The sequence below is a fragment of the Euprymna scolopes genome, chromosome 42, assembly GCF_053919585.1.
Source record: "Euprymna scolopes isolate OS-2025 chromosome 42, ASM5391958v1, whole genome shotgun sequence".
NCBI lineage: Eukaryota > Metazoa > Mollusca > Cephalopoda > Sepiida > Sepiolidae > Euprymna > Euprymna scolopes.
The window spans coordinates 18,519,662-18,537,161 of NC_136523.1; the positions used below are offsets into that span (position 1 = coordinate 18,519,662).

Consider the following 17,500-nt stretch of genomic DNA (forward strand, 5'->3'; position numbering starts at 1 on the left):
ATCAAGGCCCGGAAACCACTCAGGGATAAGGGTTATTGCAAGTACATTACTTTAGTGTGGAAATTTGATGAAGTGTTTACTTAAGGGAGCGGTTCATTAGGAATTTGTTAACGTTGGACTTGAAGATATCCAAGTTGTAGTCCGGTTGGGAGCAGGCAGACGGAACAGAACTCCACAGGCGTGCAGTTCTAAGAAAGAAGCTTTGTTCATGGAATCCGCGTTTTGATTTAGGCACAGATATAGAGTGGGGGAAATTTTTCACAGTGGATTCAGCTAGACGGGTGTTTTTCGTGAAAGATTGGGTAGGGGGGACCAGAGATTGGAGTTCAGACGAGCACCTGCCATGGAAATAACGATAAAACAAGGATAGGCTCGCAACGTCTCTTCTGCAGGCTGTTCATGAACCCAGTCAACGACGGGTACTTTTGCTAGTATATATATACAATATTTTTTTTTTTATTTATATAGACGAATATTACCTAGTTGCTACACTGAACATGCTAATGTTTCGGAACGATTATTTATTAAAAAAAACCCAAAGGTAGTTTATCGGGCAACAGAAATAATGTTTATCCGCTATTCATGATAGCGCATTCTAAAATTTAAAAATCAGCTAAAGATAAACTTTATTTCTGTTGATTACCGAAGAGCCTTTGGTTTTTTTAATAAACCAATCGTTCCGAAACATTTGAAACTTCAGTGTAATACTTGTCTTTATAAATAAAACTATATTATACTCTGCTCTTTTTATTGAGCACTATTAATGAACTCGTTTTAATTCATGAGTTTTTTCTTCTGATGACCTTTAACTTGATATATATATATATATATATATACATATATATATATATATATATATATATTTATATATATACTAGCAAAAGTACCCGTCGTTGACTGGGTTCATGAACAGCCTGCAGAAAATGGACTCTGATTTATGAAAGTATGATAGGTTTAATAAAAGGAAGGGTTGTAAAGAGATAGCTTCAAATTTGGGGGTATCAAAACCAAAGTAAAATATGATGAAAGTAAAAAAAATAAAATAGATAAACCCCATAATTTATTATACCATACCTTTTCACACTGAAACACTTATCACAATATTCTGTGGATCTATATTTATAAACCTTGTTAAACTTTGTGACATATTTCCATTCTATGGAGGCCAGGCGCGAACGAACACCCAATAATTTTATTATACCATATTTCTTCAAACTGAAGCATAATTATCAAAGTATACTTACGCAGATAGATATGAAAAGTCTTTATTAAACTTTGTGCCGATTTCAATTCTATGGAGGCCAGGCGCGAACGCAGACCCCACAATTTTATTATACCATCCCTATTTAAGTTAAAACATACTTATCAAAGTATTCTTATGTACATCTATACCAAAAACACTTGGAAACGTTTAAAAAAAAAAAAAATTATTTCCATAATTTGTGGACCAGGCGCGAACGCATACCCCACAATTTTTTATGAACCACCGTTCTGCCAAATCAAACATACCCATTCCTGTGTCTCGATACATCTTATATCATTATATGTAATCAGTTTTTTTAAATAGTCAACCATATAGGAATCTATTCGTGACCACACACACACACACACACACACACAGACATTCAGATTTATATTATATTATATATATATATATATATGAGCAAACAGTTAATAAAATACGTTAAAAAACAGTTTGAAATGAGTTAAAAACATATATAATCTGAAAAGGAAACACTAGATAAATGGACTATCCATTTATCTAGTGTTTCCTTTTCAGATTAAATATGTTTTTAACTCATTTCAAAGTGTTTTTTAACATATTTTATTAACTGTTTGCTCATATTATAAGCTCTATTTCGTATTTGGTTTTATCGAGCTTTTACATCTGGCTGAGATAACTTTATAAATATTAATTTTGTAATATTTATAATATACTTTAATTTTACCATCTTAGATCATTTAGGTAAATTTAATTGTAATTTTTATTTTATTATATATATATATATATATATATATATATATATATAATTTCAATTAGTTTGCCTATATGGTTCACTTTTTCTCGGAAATTGCTAGACATATCTGACTAATGTTTGTATGGACCTTTGTTATGATAAGGTGCAGCGAACTAAACTTTGTGCTATTCGTAAGATATAGAGTAAGGGATTAACAGGGATTAATATTTAATGCGAAAATTAGTACAAATTGTATTTTTAAGTATCAATTTGGCGTAACCCGGTCATTCTAATTAAACAAGCTGTAAGTTTTTACCGACTTTATCAAACTCGAAAGTTTAGTATTGAAATAATGTGATGATAAGGAGTAATATTATACGCGTAAAGATTTCCCGGTTCGGGAGGGCATCGTATATTTCCATTTACCATTTTGAAGAATTTGGTTTTCTTTCTAAAAACGAACACAAAATGGCCGACATTTGGGTTTCGTTGAGAATCCATCAAGCATTATCGTAAAATCTATATAACCAATTCCATATAATATATAAAAAAAAACGAAGAAAATTAATTTTTCGCAAACATTTTTTAGTCAAAATGATTGAAGTTTATCGGTTGCTTCCAAGTGTAACATAGCGCGTATGACTATACGCTAATACCGACACGTGAGCGCAATGGCGTCATGATAAGGAAAATAAAAGACTATACAAATGAGAGCACTTTTGGGAAGACGATCGCGTTAGAGATGTGGATGACGTTCGAGAGTACGATCATGTTAGAGGCGTGGATGACTTCGAAGGCACGTTCGAGGAGACGATTACCTAAAGGATCCCATGGCGGTAATGAGAGAACGCTGTACGAAAAAACAAACAAGCAAACAAACAAAAACGAGTTGAAGTTGTTTTCTATTCTTTTGTCTGCTTTGGGACTGAGGTTACAACGTTACATTAAGTAACCGAAGAGGATGTTCTGTCTGCTTGTCCTTGATTCTGTTCGCTCTGACACACTTAAAGTTTTCAATAAATAGCCTCAGCCAAAAGAATGCATACGGAAATGACTAGGAAACGTGTTGGGTATCAGAAATTAGGAACTCGCGATTTCTGGGAAAATTATAATTAGTACTAGATGTGTAGTATTTTACGAACGCTGTATGTTATTTTCCGATGACCAGGATATACACATAGCTGGGGAGTATGATGTTTTCATGTTAAACAGCATGAGATTAATGTGGGTGTGCCTCAGATGTCGATTATTAGACTTTTTTTATATGGAGGTCACCACTTATCAAGGCCCGGAGGCCACTCAGGGATAAGGGTTATTGCGTGTATTATAGCTATCAATTGGACAATATCGTAGTAATCGTTAGTATTGGAGATTTGATAAAGTGTCTTACTTCAGGAAGCGATTCATCAGGAATTTGTTTATGTTGGACTTGAAGACATTCAAGTTGTAGTCAGGTGGGAAACAGGCAAACGGAAAAGAGTTCCACATGCGTGCACTTCTAAGAAAGAAGCTTTGCTCATGGAATCTACGTTTTGATTTAGGCACAGATAAAGACTGGGGAAAATTACTGACAGTGGTTTCAGCTAGACAGTTGTTTTTCGTGAAAGATTGGGTAGGGGGGACCAGAGATTGGAGCTTGGACGAGTACTTGCCATGGAAATAACGATAAAACAAAGACACTTCTAGAATTAACTATTTCTGATAAAATATCTTTTTAAATAGTGTTTGAGACAGTTTCTTTTTGCTGTTGACATTAAGCTTTATAATAACATGAAAGGAAAACGAATGTACACAAATCTACGACAATGACAAGAGACTTAAAAAACGACTATGAATATGTAGTTAAATGGTACAGAAAATGGTTGGTAATCTAATACTAAGACTGAGCTTTTTTTCCTTTAACGATCTACATATCAATAAAAGTAAAAGTGAACTTGTCTGTGTATCTGTCTATGTGTGTTCGTTTCCCTATCAAACTACTCTGTCAATTTTCAGTCTACACACTCGAGATTTAACATAAGGGGTATAGAGAGTTGGAAATTCGGCCAGAAATTTGGCTGTCAAGGAGTCAAACTTCAACGATTTGACCTTTGAAAACTCTACCAAACTCCTCCGCCAATTTTGCGTCTAAACACTTGAACTTTTAAAACAACAAAACAATACACACACACACACACACACACACACACACACACACACACACACACACACACACACACACATATATATAAAATAGAACTCGGCGATATGGCATTAAACATTAGTAACAAAATACAGTACAGTATATAATTCACATGTATATAATCAAATACCATTATAAATAACATCGGTAGGCGGGAAAAATACAGTAACCAGTGACCGGAAATACATCGTATTCCACATCGTAACTTGAAAAGCTGGTATCCTATGGCCACAACAAAGATAGATGTTTCTCGCATGCTTTTCTAGAAAGAATCTTCCTTCTTTCTCTTCAAAAAACGCTCCATTGCCAAAAGTGTGCTTATTCATAAAGTCTGAAGAAATGCTGGTTTTGAAAATTTTCAAACGACATAATGCTTGAAATTGTCGAACTGGACATGGAAACAATTGTAACGTAAATTGAAATATACTTTTTGTTGCAAGCAACAACTTGTTTTGAAGTCTTGTTTTTGCTTACACAGTATATTAATGCTCAATTATAAAATGTGATAATTTTGTAGCTTAATCTTTAAGTCAACCATTTTTGGCTTAAACACATTGGTATATGAAAATTTACTGAATTTCACGAACTCAGTATAATTACATATAAGTCTCTCTCTCTCTCTCTCTCTCTCTCTCTCTCTCTCTATATATATATATATATATATATATATATATATATATATATATATATATATTAAAAACAACGCCAAACACAGACTTTAGATTATTGCCTGTTTTTTTTTCAAACTTTGCGTTGGACAGAAAATTAAATTAATTCTTTTCGGCTTATATTTTACAAAATCTCAAATAACTTTCGTCTGTCCATTTCACTTGCTGTGATTAATGTTTGGAAATGGGAAAACATTATTCGTTTCTGAAAATTGAAATTCCGATTTTTCTCATTTGCTTAAATTGTTAAAACTTTGCTCAATTTATCCCTGAAATCGATACCTATTCAAAACGAAAGCCCAAATAATCGAAAAAACTACAACACAAACATTATATTAGATTAATTAATCAACATAAGTCTGGGTAATTCCACGCAGTTATTGCGCACACGAAACCGCGTCGACTAGTAATAAAAAAAATACGTCGGTCATACTTTTTCGAATTTCATCGAGTACACCAGTCCGGTCGTGTCCAGTTCTAAAATACGCTCAAATGTATTTTATTTCTTGCAAATTTTGTATTTATTATTTTAGAGCTCATTGTCTATTGATTACGCAATTAGATCACCAGAATTAAGCAATGTTGTGCCTGGTCGATACTAATATAAGTGCGCATTAGGGAACTCCAGATGCTCTCCGCTTATCTCGGCATTGCTTTCAGTGTCCTGGACTTCTTTCTACTGGACTCAAGCAGTCCAGTAGCAAGAAGTCCAGGACAAGCATATTACACGAAATAATCACGGTGACACACCGGTTCCCGTCAGATCACCGAAGTTAAGCAACGTTGAGCCTGGTCATTACTAAAATGGGTGAGGAATTTGGGACTTTCAGGCACTGTATGTCGACACCTCCCTGCAAGAGTTGCAAAAACCTAACGTCGTCATCTCCCCTAACGGGGATATACATGCGACTTGGGGCCGCTTGTGAATTTCATACTCCCATGCAAATTCCACCTTCGGAGGAAGCCAGTTAAACCCGAATAAGGTTAGTGCTGACGCACGTAAACACACACACACTCAAGCAGTGCCGATTCAGGGGAGTGTTATTGGAGATTGCGCAACCCTTACCTAACAATTTCGTGCAGAGCTACTCTTACAAATGGTGTGTATTCTGTTTCGAAACTGAGCGGAGGCTTTCATAGTAGTGGCATCCCGGCGTTGTTAGGTCGTAAAATACGCTGAAATATGATCGGTTAATTCATGCAAATTTCCTATTCATTATTTCAGAATCATTTCTCTATTGATTATTATATTGTAACCATTCTTATAGTAATGATTTCAAATTTTAAGAAAAATGACTTGGATTCCAAGGATGGAATACTGCTGCCATATCTGGGAAGGAGCTGCTAAAAACAGCCTACCCTGCCTTGACAGAGTACAAAATAGACTTCGTGGCTTAGTGGGGGATGCCCTTTTCTCTACCGTGCAATCTCTCTCCCACAGAAGAGACGTTGCGAGCCTATCCTTGTTTTATCGTTATTCCCATGGCAGCTGCTCGTCTGAACTCCAATCTCTGGTCCCCCCTCGCCAATCTTTCACGAAAAACACCCGTCTAGCTGAATACACTGTGAAACATTTCCCCCACTGTTTATCTGTGCCTAAATCAAAACGTGGATTCCATGAACAAAGCTTCTTTCTTAGAACTGCACGCCTGTGGAACTCTGTTCCGTCTGCCTGCTTCCCACCTTACTACAACTTGGATGTGTTCAAGTCCAACGTTAACAAATTTCAAATGAACCGCCCCCTTAAGTAAACACTTCATCAAATCCCCACACTAACGTACTGTACTTGCAATAACCCTTATCCCTGAGTGGCTTCCGGGCCTTGATAAGTGGTGACCACCGTGTAAAAAAAATGCCATTAGCTAGAATCAAAGCCAAAACATATAGCACTCCTCCGTTATCCCTTACCCTCTGAATGACGTCAAACAAAATGTTAGAAAATAATAGTGTTTAACCTATAAATGTATATTTGCGCATTTAATTGGACACACGCATAACATTCCCATTCTTTCTAATTTTGACCTTTGGTAGGTATTTTCACCGACTAAAACCCATTGGTTCTACATGTCCAAATTTATTATGCATTAGGTTCAAGTCTATAGATCCAAATTTGACAAAGTAATTTGGAAGAGATATTTACACCGACAGAAATACAAGGTCCTTATATATATATATATATATATATATATATATATATATATATATATATATATATATATATATATATATATATATAGTCTTTGAAGGTTTTAACCTTTAAAACTATATAACATTTTTTTTTTATTATTCGTTAGAAAACCATCTAGTCAGTAAGTTATTTAATCACCTGCAATCACTGCATCAACTCGCTCTCGAATTTACTATAGTACCAATAATTTATTTTCCAAGGGATCATCAGTTGTTTAACATGAAACACTGTTTCCGAGATTTATAAACAAAACAGTATATTACATCATGGCTCCCGAGCAGTGTTGATCAAACACCACAACCCTTAAACTTAGGAAGAAGACATATTACAAACATTTGATCCAATTTCCTATTCTTAATTGCAATTACTAACCTTTTCATACTAAAAAAATGAATTTCTTACCTGTGTGATTCATCAATTTCCACATTTAAAATGGATTATATTTATTTGCTGTCCACTCAGCAAAATGTGGCACAAGGCCGGAAAGTGGTAACCCAGCAGGCTCCCCTAAAGGAGGGGCACTCCTGCAATTTTAAAAATTGCCTGAGTAACCCCGTCGGCATTCCCCGGTCGGGGCGCCTCAGGCAACAAGCAATAAACTTGCCCCACCGGAAAGCCCGGTGGCAAGGCCTGGGAGGGTGGACCTCCTAGGTATTACCCAGGCGGTGTACCTCAGTCCAACAGGTGCTGGGCCGGTCTCTGGCCCCTCACCTGTTGGGCTGAGTGTCAAGTGACGGATCCTTGACTGGTACTATCCATTTGAAATGGATATATTTTTTAATTTATCAGTCTTGTATTTATAAGATTAAGGATTAATCCATTTAACTACTTATCACCCCCACTATGATTAGTATATTTACATTCTTATTTATTTAAAATTATATATATATATATATATATATATATATATATATATATATATATATATATATATATATGATTGTTGAGCTGGATTAAATCCGACGATATGAAATAAAATGGAGGTGGAAGGACCTGGATACTCAACGTTTCGCCCGATTTATGCGGGCTTCTTCAAGAGGGATGGTCATTGACGAGAGAGTCGGAGGATTGGGGCTATATATAATGATGGGGGAGAGCAGCGTGTTTTCCTTATTAGTTTACTCTAATTAGTTCTTCTCTCATAAAATGTATATACATGTATATATGACATCTAATTTACATAAGGAAAACACGCTACTCTCCCCCATCATTATATATAGCCCCAATCCTCCGACTCTCTCGTCAATGACCATCCCTCTTGAAGAAGCCCGCATAAATCGGGCGAAACGTTGAGTATCCAGGTCCGTCCACCTCCATTTTATTTCATATATATATATATATATATATATATATATATATATATATATATATATATATATATATATATATATATAAGAGAAAGAACATTAAAAGTGTAAGTTGAACTTTACAATCCAAGTTTATTGTTCGACTGAAAAAAAAACAATTTACAAAGTCCTTATTCCGCGGAGTTTCAAAGACTGCTATTCTTGTTATTCTTCTCATCAGAGGACATAAAGAAATCAGAAAATTATATTTGTAGCAATGCTAGAATTTGATAGTTATGGCATTAAGCAAGAAATCTCTATATAAATACTGGTATTTATATTATACTGAAGTATACCATTGCGTATATCAGGTAAACACTACATCCTTTTTATTTCATCACACACACACACATACACACACACATTTACGTCATTTATACACATTTATCAAAAATAGTTATTTTTATTTTCTTAATTATTATTTTTCGGGTCGAACCTAAATGACTTCGGCCAGATAACCAATCAGTATCACCTGTCTCATATTAATGGATTTTTAATGGAAGTTTTATTTAATCCAATTTTATTTAATCCACAAAATAGATTGTTTTTTTTTTCCTCATCCGTAAATCCATTCATGAATAAAAGAATTCATTCTATTTTAAAGAACGTATGATTCGAGAAAGATATTAATTTGAGTAATGAGTAATGAGTAATACGATGTGCCATCAATAAGGTGCCAGTCCTTTTCCGTATACGCACTTTTATTGATAACCCTAACCCTGACCCTAACCCTAACCCCTAACCCTTACCCTACCCTTAACCCTAACCCTAACCTTGACACTAAGCCTAACCATAACCCTAACCCTAACCCATAACCCTAACGCTAACCCTGACCCTGACCCTAACCCTAACCCTAACCCTAACCTTGACCCTGACCCTAACCCTAACCCCGACCCTGACCCTGACCCTGACCCTAACCCTAACTTCTAACCCTAACCATAACCCTAACCATAACCCTGATCCCACCCTAACCCTAACCCTGACCCTGACCCTTACCCTAAACCTAACCCTAACCCCGACCCTGACTCTAACCCATAACCCATAACCCTAACCCTAACCCTGACCCTGACCCTAACCCTAACCCATAACCCTAAACCTAACCGTAACCCATAACCCTAACCCTGACCCTGACCCTGACCCTGACTCTAACCCATAACACTAACCCTAACCCTAACCCTAATCCATAACCCTGATCCTGATCCTAACCTTGACCCTAACCTTAACCCCTAACCCTAACCCCTAACCCTAACCCCTAACCCTAACCCTAACCCCAACCCATAATCCTAACCCTGACCCTAACCCTGACCCTAACCCATAACCCTAACGCTAACCCTGACCCTGACCCCAACCCTAACCATAACTCTAACCCTCACCCATAACCATAACTCTAACCCTACCCCCTAACCCTAACCCTAACCCCTAACCCATAACCCATAACCCTAACCCTGACCCTAACCCTAACTCTAACCCATAACCCTAACCCTAGCCATAACACTGACACATGAAATTCTAGTCCCTTTCGAAGTAATCTCCTCCAGTTGCGATGCATTTGTGTCTTCCCAACAACTTTTTAAATGCCCCATGGAAGGCTTCTTTTGTGACGTGTCAATAACCTAGTCAGTACCGCCTTTATCTCCTCAATTCTTTCATAACGACAGCCTGTTATATTTCCTTGAGCTTAGGGAATAACACAAAAGTCACAGAGAGGACGGTCTGGCCTATAGGAAGAGTGAGGAACTCTCTTGATGCCCATCTTGCTCAAATAGTCCGTGACAAAAATGAAGAACTCTTGAGACGAACTTTGCGCAAATCTTCCGCATTTTCAGTTCTTCGCGAATAATTCTGTGTACAGTTTCAAAGCTGATATCAAACTGCACCCTTAATGTTTCTATAGACACACGACAGTCCTTATCCATGAAATTCTTTATTTGGCCAATCGATTCTGGTGTTCTGACTTCTTTATTCCTCCCATACCTCTCAACATCCCTTACCTACTCCCTTCATTCCTTGAATCTTTTATGCCACTCCAAAACCTATGCTCTATTCATGCAACATGGCCCAAAACAGTCTGTAGCATTCCCTACGTTTCTGTGGCATTTTTTCAAATTTAAAAGAGAATTTTATTGCATATCCTTCTTCTAAAATCTCTTCACGTCCAGATTACATTTTTTGAAATTCACCAGCTATTACAAACAGGCTTTAGTAGCGTGTATTACAATTCCTGCTGTAGCTGTTCATTTGAACCTGAAATCATAAAAATGGGTCAGTCATCTCATAAGATGTATAGCCAAAACACTATACTGAATTTTCAAGTCTGGTTATTTTTAACTCGTTTAAAAACCTGGTTAAGTAATACCTTTATGGTCACATATTAACTTTAGACTAGCTAGAAGTAATGCATACTTTTAGAAGAAAAAAAAAGACCACATGTTTTTGAGTTCAGATAATATGCAAATATAATTTGGGAAATGTTCAATTTCATGGGATACTTTTTTTTTCTCGTTTTAAATATAATAAAAAGTATTGGTTAATAATAGTATATTTGACAAAAAAAAAAAAATTAGGAAAAAAATAAAAAGAAAACAAGACAAATATTCAGGATTAAAGTCAAACCTGGAATAAGGAAAAAGAAAAAAAAAGTAAAACATGTTAGTGTTTTTAGATTAATAGACTTCAAAAGTTACGAACAGAAAAGTTTCTTAGCTTTTGGGACCGCGGAGTTCGACTAAAATATCCATACGTCCAGATTACATTTTTGGAAATTCAACAGCTATTAAAATCAGGTTTTAGTAGCGTGTATTACAATTCCTGCTGTAGCTGTTCATTTGAACATGGAATGATAAAAATGGGTCAGTCATCTCATAAGATGTATAGCTAAAACACTATACTGAATTTTCAAGAGCCAACGGCAAATTTCAATAAGTTTGGAAACTTATTGAGTGCAACTCGTCACTACTGAATATAGTAATAATAAAATGAATAGGTATATTGCATATATATTTTCAGTATTTTTTCTAGTTAGCATCACCTGTAACAGGGATTGAACTTTAAGCCCTCAGAAGAATCCGTTCCCAAATCAACAAGGATTAAACTATTCCTGTAATAACCTGATTCCTATTGATTGCGGTGTAATGTTGGCTCAATATCTATCAGTAATTTCCCTTGATCTCTATATATGCCTCAAACTAATCGAGAAGTCCATGGGCAGAGTTGTTTTTTTGCAAAACTGCTCGTTTGTAGAACTTAATTACATGGAGCTGCTTCTCAGCTGACTATAACCTGGTCGTATGCAAGTCCTATGTTAAGTTTTTCATGAGCCGTTCATCTAGAATAAATTAATCCATAAAATTTTTATCCTTGAGTGGCTTTCGAGCCTTAATGAGCGTTGATTATATGATGAAAACACATCAGCACACAGCGATTAAATCAATGTTTTTTTTACATGGGGGTCACCACTTATCAAGGCCCTAAGGCCACTCAGGGATAAGGGTTATTGCGTGTACAGTAATCAATGAGATAGTATTGTAGTAATCATTAGTATTTGGGGTTTTGATAGAGTGTCTTACTTAAGGGGGCGGTTTGTCAGGAGTTTGTTTATGTTGGACTTGAAGACGTTAAGTTGTAGTCAGGTGGGAAACAGGCAAGCGGCAGAGAGTTCCATTGGCGTTCAGTTAGGTCGAAATTCAATATAGATTTTCGAGTTCGATAAACACATTCTAGAGTTCGATCAGAGGCGCATGAAATAAAGCTGGGGATTACAGAAGGCGGAAAGGTATCATTTCTAATACCGCAAATGCGGGATATGAAGTTATGCGTATTTAGGAATAAAAGTGTTGATTCTCATGCCGGATAGTTTAATTCAAGGGAGGTAACTTTAATATGGTTAAAGCTTTATTTATGCGACGAAAGATCTACCTTTTTGATTAGTATTTATTATAAAGAAACACATGTAATGTAAACAGCAATTTTACATAATGATTCTCGTATTATTTGGATTTTTTGCGTGCAATTTTTAGAACATTTTATAACATTTAGGTCGATATAGACTCCGGCCGTCATCAGGTGTATCATGTCTAACTCGAGAATTTTTCTGTTGGACTTAGGAAATCTGTGTCGAATTTCGAACGGAGCCTTTTATTTATTTAATCAAAATCGAACAGTATTCTCTCTATCCGTAAGCCATAAGTAGGTTGAAGTCCTGAATAATTCGCAATTGCAATTTGCGTGGATTAAATAAAGTGTTCCCCAAAATATTCTGTACATACTCTTGAGCTCAACCGAAAAATTCTTAAGCTCGGCAACATATACCTGAAGAAGGTCGGAGTTTACATCGACAGAAGCGTTATGGAAATTACAGTGAAAGTGAGAAAGTACATGCATTCTTTTTTCGGACTATTGTTCTCACTATTTTAAAACCCTTTGGGATGAAGCCTCGTAATTTGTACATTCATTCGTCCTGCGGACTATTGTTCTCATCTTCATAATTTTTGTTTCCACACGTTTCGGTCAGCTCCTTCTCTAGCCATCGTCAAGTGATTAACCGCAACGAGATAGGAATGCTGGGTCCTGTAATTTATCCTCAGTGATTAATGTCTTCCGTTTTGGCCAATTAATCCTCTGGCCTGCTTTGGGTAGGATTGAAATCGCTCTCTGGAGACAATCCTCACCCTGGACCATAGAGACTCAACACTTCTATCTAATAGGGCCACAAGCCCCGAAGGGCAGAGAATTAGATGGTCAAAAACGTAGAGGAGACAACACATGTGGAAGGCAGTAATTACTGGAGATAAAGTTATAAGGCTCAACATTACTATCCCATCACAGTTAATTAGCTGGAGAAGGCCAGAGGATGCGTTGGCTGAAACGTGGTGAAACAACAACTATAACGATTAATGTTGTGGAGACGCCCACTAATTAACATAGGCGGGTGAGTGAGATATATAAAGGTATCAATCACTAATACCGGGGGTGTTCGGCAACGACCGCCAAATAGGCACGACGCCTATGCTGCCTCCGGTAAGACATGCAACACGCCACCTGCCGGAATATCTCCAACTGAAGTATATCTGAAGACATGTAAATATGTACATAACTTTTCTTCCTAACATATTATTGTATACATTTACTTTCCGTGTTCTTGTAAATTATTTGTGCCGACACAACGATCAGAATAACAATCCGGGAAAAGAATATTGCACAAATTATGAAGGTTCATCCGTAAGGATTTAAAAATAGTGCGAACAGTAGTTCCAAAAATCTAAATAATACGAATAATCGATCCTCATCTCTAAAGTTCAGAAACGTCTACCGACCCTTTTTATACAAAGAGGGCCCAAGAAGGAAATTAACACCAAAGTTATCAACATAAAATAAGGAACTTACTTTGATATATAAGCACCAGAAGTGTTATGAAGACTCTCGTCATAATCCGTAGGTCACTATTCTACCTGAAAAGAAAAAAGTAAAAAGATATAAGAATTCCTGTGAATCTTTTCGGTTTTAGTCCGATGGAATCAATAACATTTGCTATCATAGAAAACTATAATCATTTAACATTATATCTATATATCTATAAAAGTGAACGTGTCTGTGTGTGTATGTGTGTGTCTATGTATGTGTGTGTGTGTACATTTTCCAACGCAATAACTCTGTCACTTTTCAGTCTACAGACTCGAAATTTGATATTTGATATTTGGGGAAATCTTTGTAATCCATTTCGGCCATTTTCGGCCAGAAATGTGATTGTTAAGGGGTTTAAGTTCAACGATTTGTCCTTTGAGAACTCTACCAAACTCCTCCGACAATTTTGGGTCTAAACACTTGAAATTTTAGATATAGTTTTTTTTGGACATGGATCTAACTAAATAACTTAATTTGAGCCCAAAACAATAAAAGTTAAGGGGTTATAATAAGGGTCAAAGTTAAAAAAATTGACCTTTTTTTTTGCTCAAGATACACCTCCGAACACCTCCAAACAAGAATATTCACAGAAACTAAATTTTATATGTTTGTTCCGGCCGCCATCTTTGTTTATATTGCAAAACTCTTTCTTGCTTTCTATTTATTTGACATTAAATTATAATGGACATTTTTCTTTCTAAGTAAAGAATTTCTTATTTTCTGATGAGTTTATGACCGAAAAGAACCTGTATTGTCATAATGATAACTAGTCGTTTCTGCATAATGAAACGGATCTCTAAAATTATATCGACATTTTATTATGCTGGGTTAGCTGATTTGTACGAAAAATTAATGCCGAAAAATGTGCTAAAAACATTATTTTTTTTACCCTCAACTGGACACTTTTCTACAGGGAGGGGTCGATTTTTCGCCGATATTTTCGAAAGTCATCCTCTCCTTTCAATTGTCTAGCCTTAATTTAACCCTATGTCAGGTCGTAACAACAAATACGGCACGTTTTCTTTCCGTTCGTTTCCCCCTTCGCAGTACGGGTTCGAGCCTGCCTTATTACTACAACTTTGTTTTTTCTTTTCTTTTTTTTATTTTGCTCAAAACACACCTCCAAACACCCGGGCAACGCCGGGCTAAAATGCTAGTATATCTATAGGAGTGAAAGTGTCTGTCTGTCTGTGTGTGTACCTGTCTGTGTACATTTACCTACACAATATCTGTCAATTTTCAGTCTACAAACTCGAAATTTGAAATACAGGGTACTGAGATTTGGGAAAACTTTTGTAATCTGTTTTTGGCCAGAAATTTGACTAATTAGAGGTCAAAGTTAAACAATTTGACCTTTGAGAACTCTACCAAACTTCTCTGACCATTTTTGGTCTTAACACTTGAAATTTTAAATATAGGTTCCTTGGAAATGGATTTAACTTAATAAGGTTTTTTCCCATTTTTTAATTTTTTTTCATTTTTTTTTGCTCAACATGTTCCTCCAAACACCCGGGCAACGCCGGCCTGAAATGCTAGTATATCCTTAAAAGTGAAAGGATCTATCTGTCTGTCTGTCTGTCTGTGTACATTTCTCTTCAAAATAACTCCGTTAACTTTCAGTCTACCGACTCAAAATTTGATATACAAGGTAGTGAGATTTGGGAAAATTTATGTAATAGGGATATATATATACATATATATATATATATATATATATATATATATATATATATATATATATATATATAAAGAATATGATCGCTGAAAGTTGGAAGATTCTACTCATAGACGCTAGCGATAGGAACTGATGAATAAAATTAATTCACGTTCTGCTAGCCATCAATCAGAAACCAGTATTTCTTAATAAAATATTGAATATTTGAGCATTTAAGCACCTTATGTTTTCATGCCAACATAAGAACGATCTTTCGCTTTTTGTCTGTAAAATTAATAAGTCCAGGACCTGTACAGAACATCTACCCACTGCAGATTCTTCATCATCAGGACTTGTACAAAATAGCTACCCATCGAAAATTCTTCCGAAATTAAACATGGCTTTCAATCAATTTAATTGGCTGTTCAAATTCGTTGCACAGTTTTAAAGATTGAACTTTCGAGCAGTTTTATAATAAATTTCGTCAAGATTGCGCTTGTTCTCATTTACTTCGTAAAATAATACAGAACATCAAATAAAAACGAAACGTCTTTTTAAATAAACGACTAGCGTATTTATTTACATGTTTCTATTTTTTTGGGGGATGTGAAGTTATGGAATTAAAATAATGTTTTTTTAAAAAAAAAAACTGCTTTTCTCATTGACTGATTGACTACGAACCACCACGTTCAATTATATGTTTCCAAATCCTCATCTATTTTGATGGCGGACAGCACACCGTCACCTTTCATCTTGTTTGAAGTCGTCATCACGAAACACGTCAGGTGAATGGCAGGAATGGAGACGGCGTGAAAAGAAATAAGTGGTTTATTCGGTACGTCCCGGCATTGATCTTAGAGGTTCCGTCGATTGGCCTATCGCTTGGTCACGCGTAAGTAATTTTCATATAGAATGGATGTGCTAAAAGCTAAGACAGTTTCTAATATTCCTAAACCTGAATTGAAAATGTCCAATTTGTAATTCTATGAAAGTATACATTTATATTTAAGATGGATTAAGTACTATCAAAGTAATTTTAAAGACATTGCAAACTTTAGTATTTAGTATACTAAACGTATTCTCACGCGGAAATCAGATTCAAGTAGACATTTAAAAAGCTTTATCCTGCCAACCTCAGAGCAAGTGAAGTCATATCCGCCATATCCATCGATTTTCAGTTCTCAGGACACAGTGAGATCACCTCCTTGATGCATTTCCTAAGGTCTTTCAAAAACATTTCTACTTTTCAACAACCACCATTTTTTAATCATATAAACTAGATTATAGTTCTGTTACTAAACATATGACACTATGATATATATATATATATATGATGATTGCAACGTCTTGTCAGACGAGTGCCACTCCCTCAGACATTTAAAATCCATGAGCCCAAATGCCTGAGGGAGTATCTATACAAATGTGATGTTACAGAGTCTTAGCTTTGTACGACAGCTAAGTCTCTCTCTCGGTTCAAAATGTTGAGATCCAGCAACAAGCAAGAGCAAGATAGCCAGCAACAAATTAAACTGCAGACCAGCTTAATGCGGGTAATGGTCTTCCGCTTTATGGTTTTTTAAATCAGAGATTTATTTGTGTGTGTATATGTGTATTGGGGTGGAGAGGGCTCCCGTAAGCCGTGGTGAAAGCAACCTTTCTAGGAGAAGCATATATATATATTATATATATATTATATATTATATATATTATATATTATATATATTATATGTTGTATATATTTAACAACTGAATAAAAATGTAAACGTAATAGACACTGAGACTAAAACCGCTCTCAGAACTTCCAGAAACCACAGCAAAAGAGGAATACAAACGCGAGAGTGTTGTATGCTCTCCAAAGTAGCTGAGCAGCAGCTTGGTTCTCACCAGTTTTGGCAAATAATAAACAGTGTGCTGGACAGAAGCCTGGGCCCCTACCTAACCATCATCAATGGACCTTAGGAAATCTCGTCAGCCTCGGATGAAGCCAAAATATTTTCCAAGAACTTTGCAGCTAATTCTACCCTGTGCGATCAGGGCTGCACCCCTCCCGTATTTTGTGTGTTGTCAAAAACCTTGATTCCTGTAAAGCAACTGGCTTTGGCGG

General features: G+C 35.9%; 1 long non-coding RNA gene across 1 annotated transcript in view; it reads right to left on the minus strand.

Annotated features, from left to right (window-relative positions):
* The window catches only part of LOC145266949 (uncharacterized), a 1,426,307-nt gene that overhangs the window by 606,392 nt on the left and 802,415 nt on the right, over window positions 1-17,500 (minus strand). The window contains exon 3 of the long non-coding RNA XR_013864801.1: window positions 13,725-13,789. This is a non-coding gene — a long non-coding RNA (uncharacterized LOC145266949). The remainder of the gene's footprint in view (window positions 1-13,724; window positions 13,790-17,500) is intronic.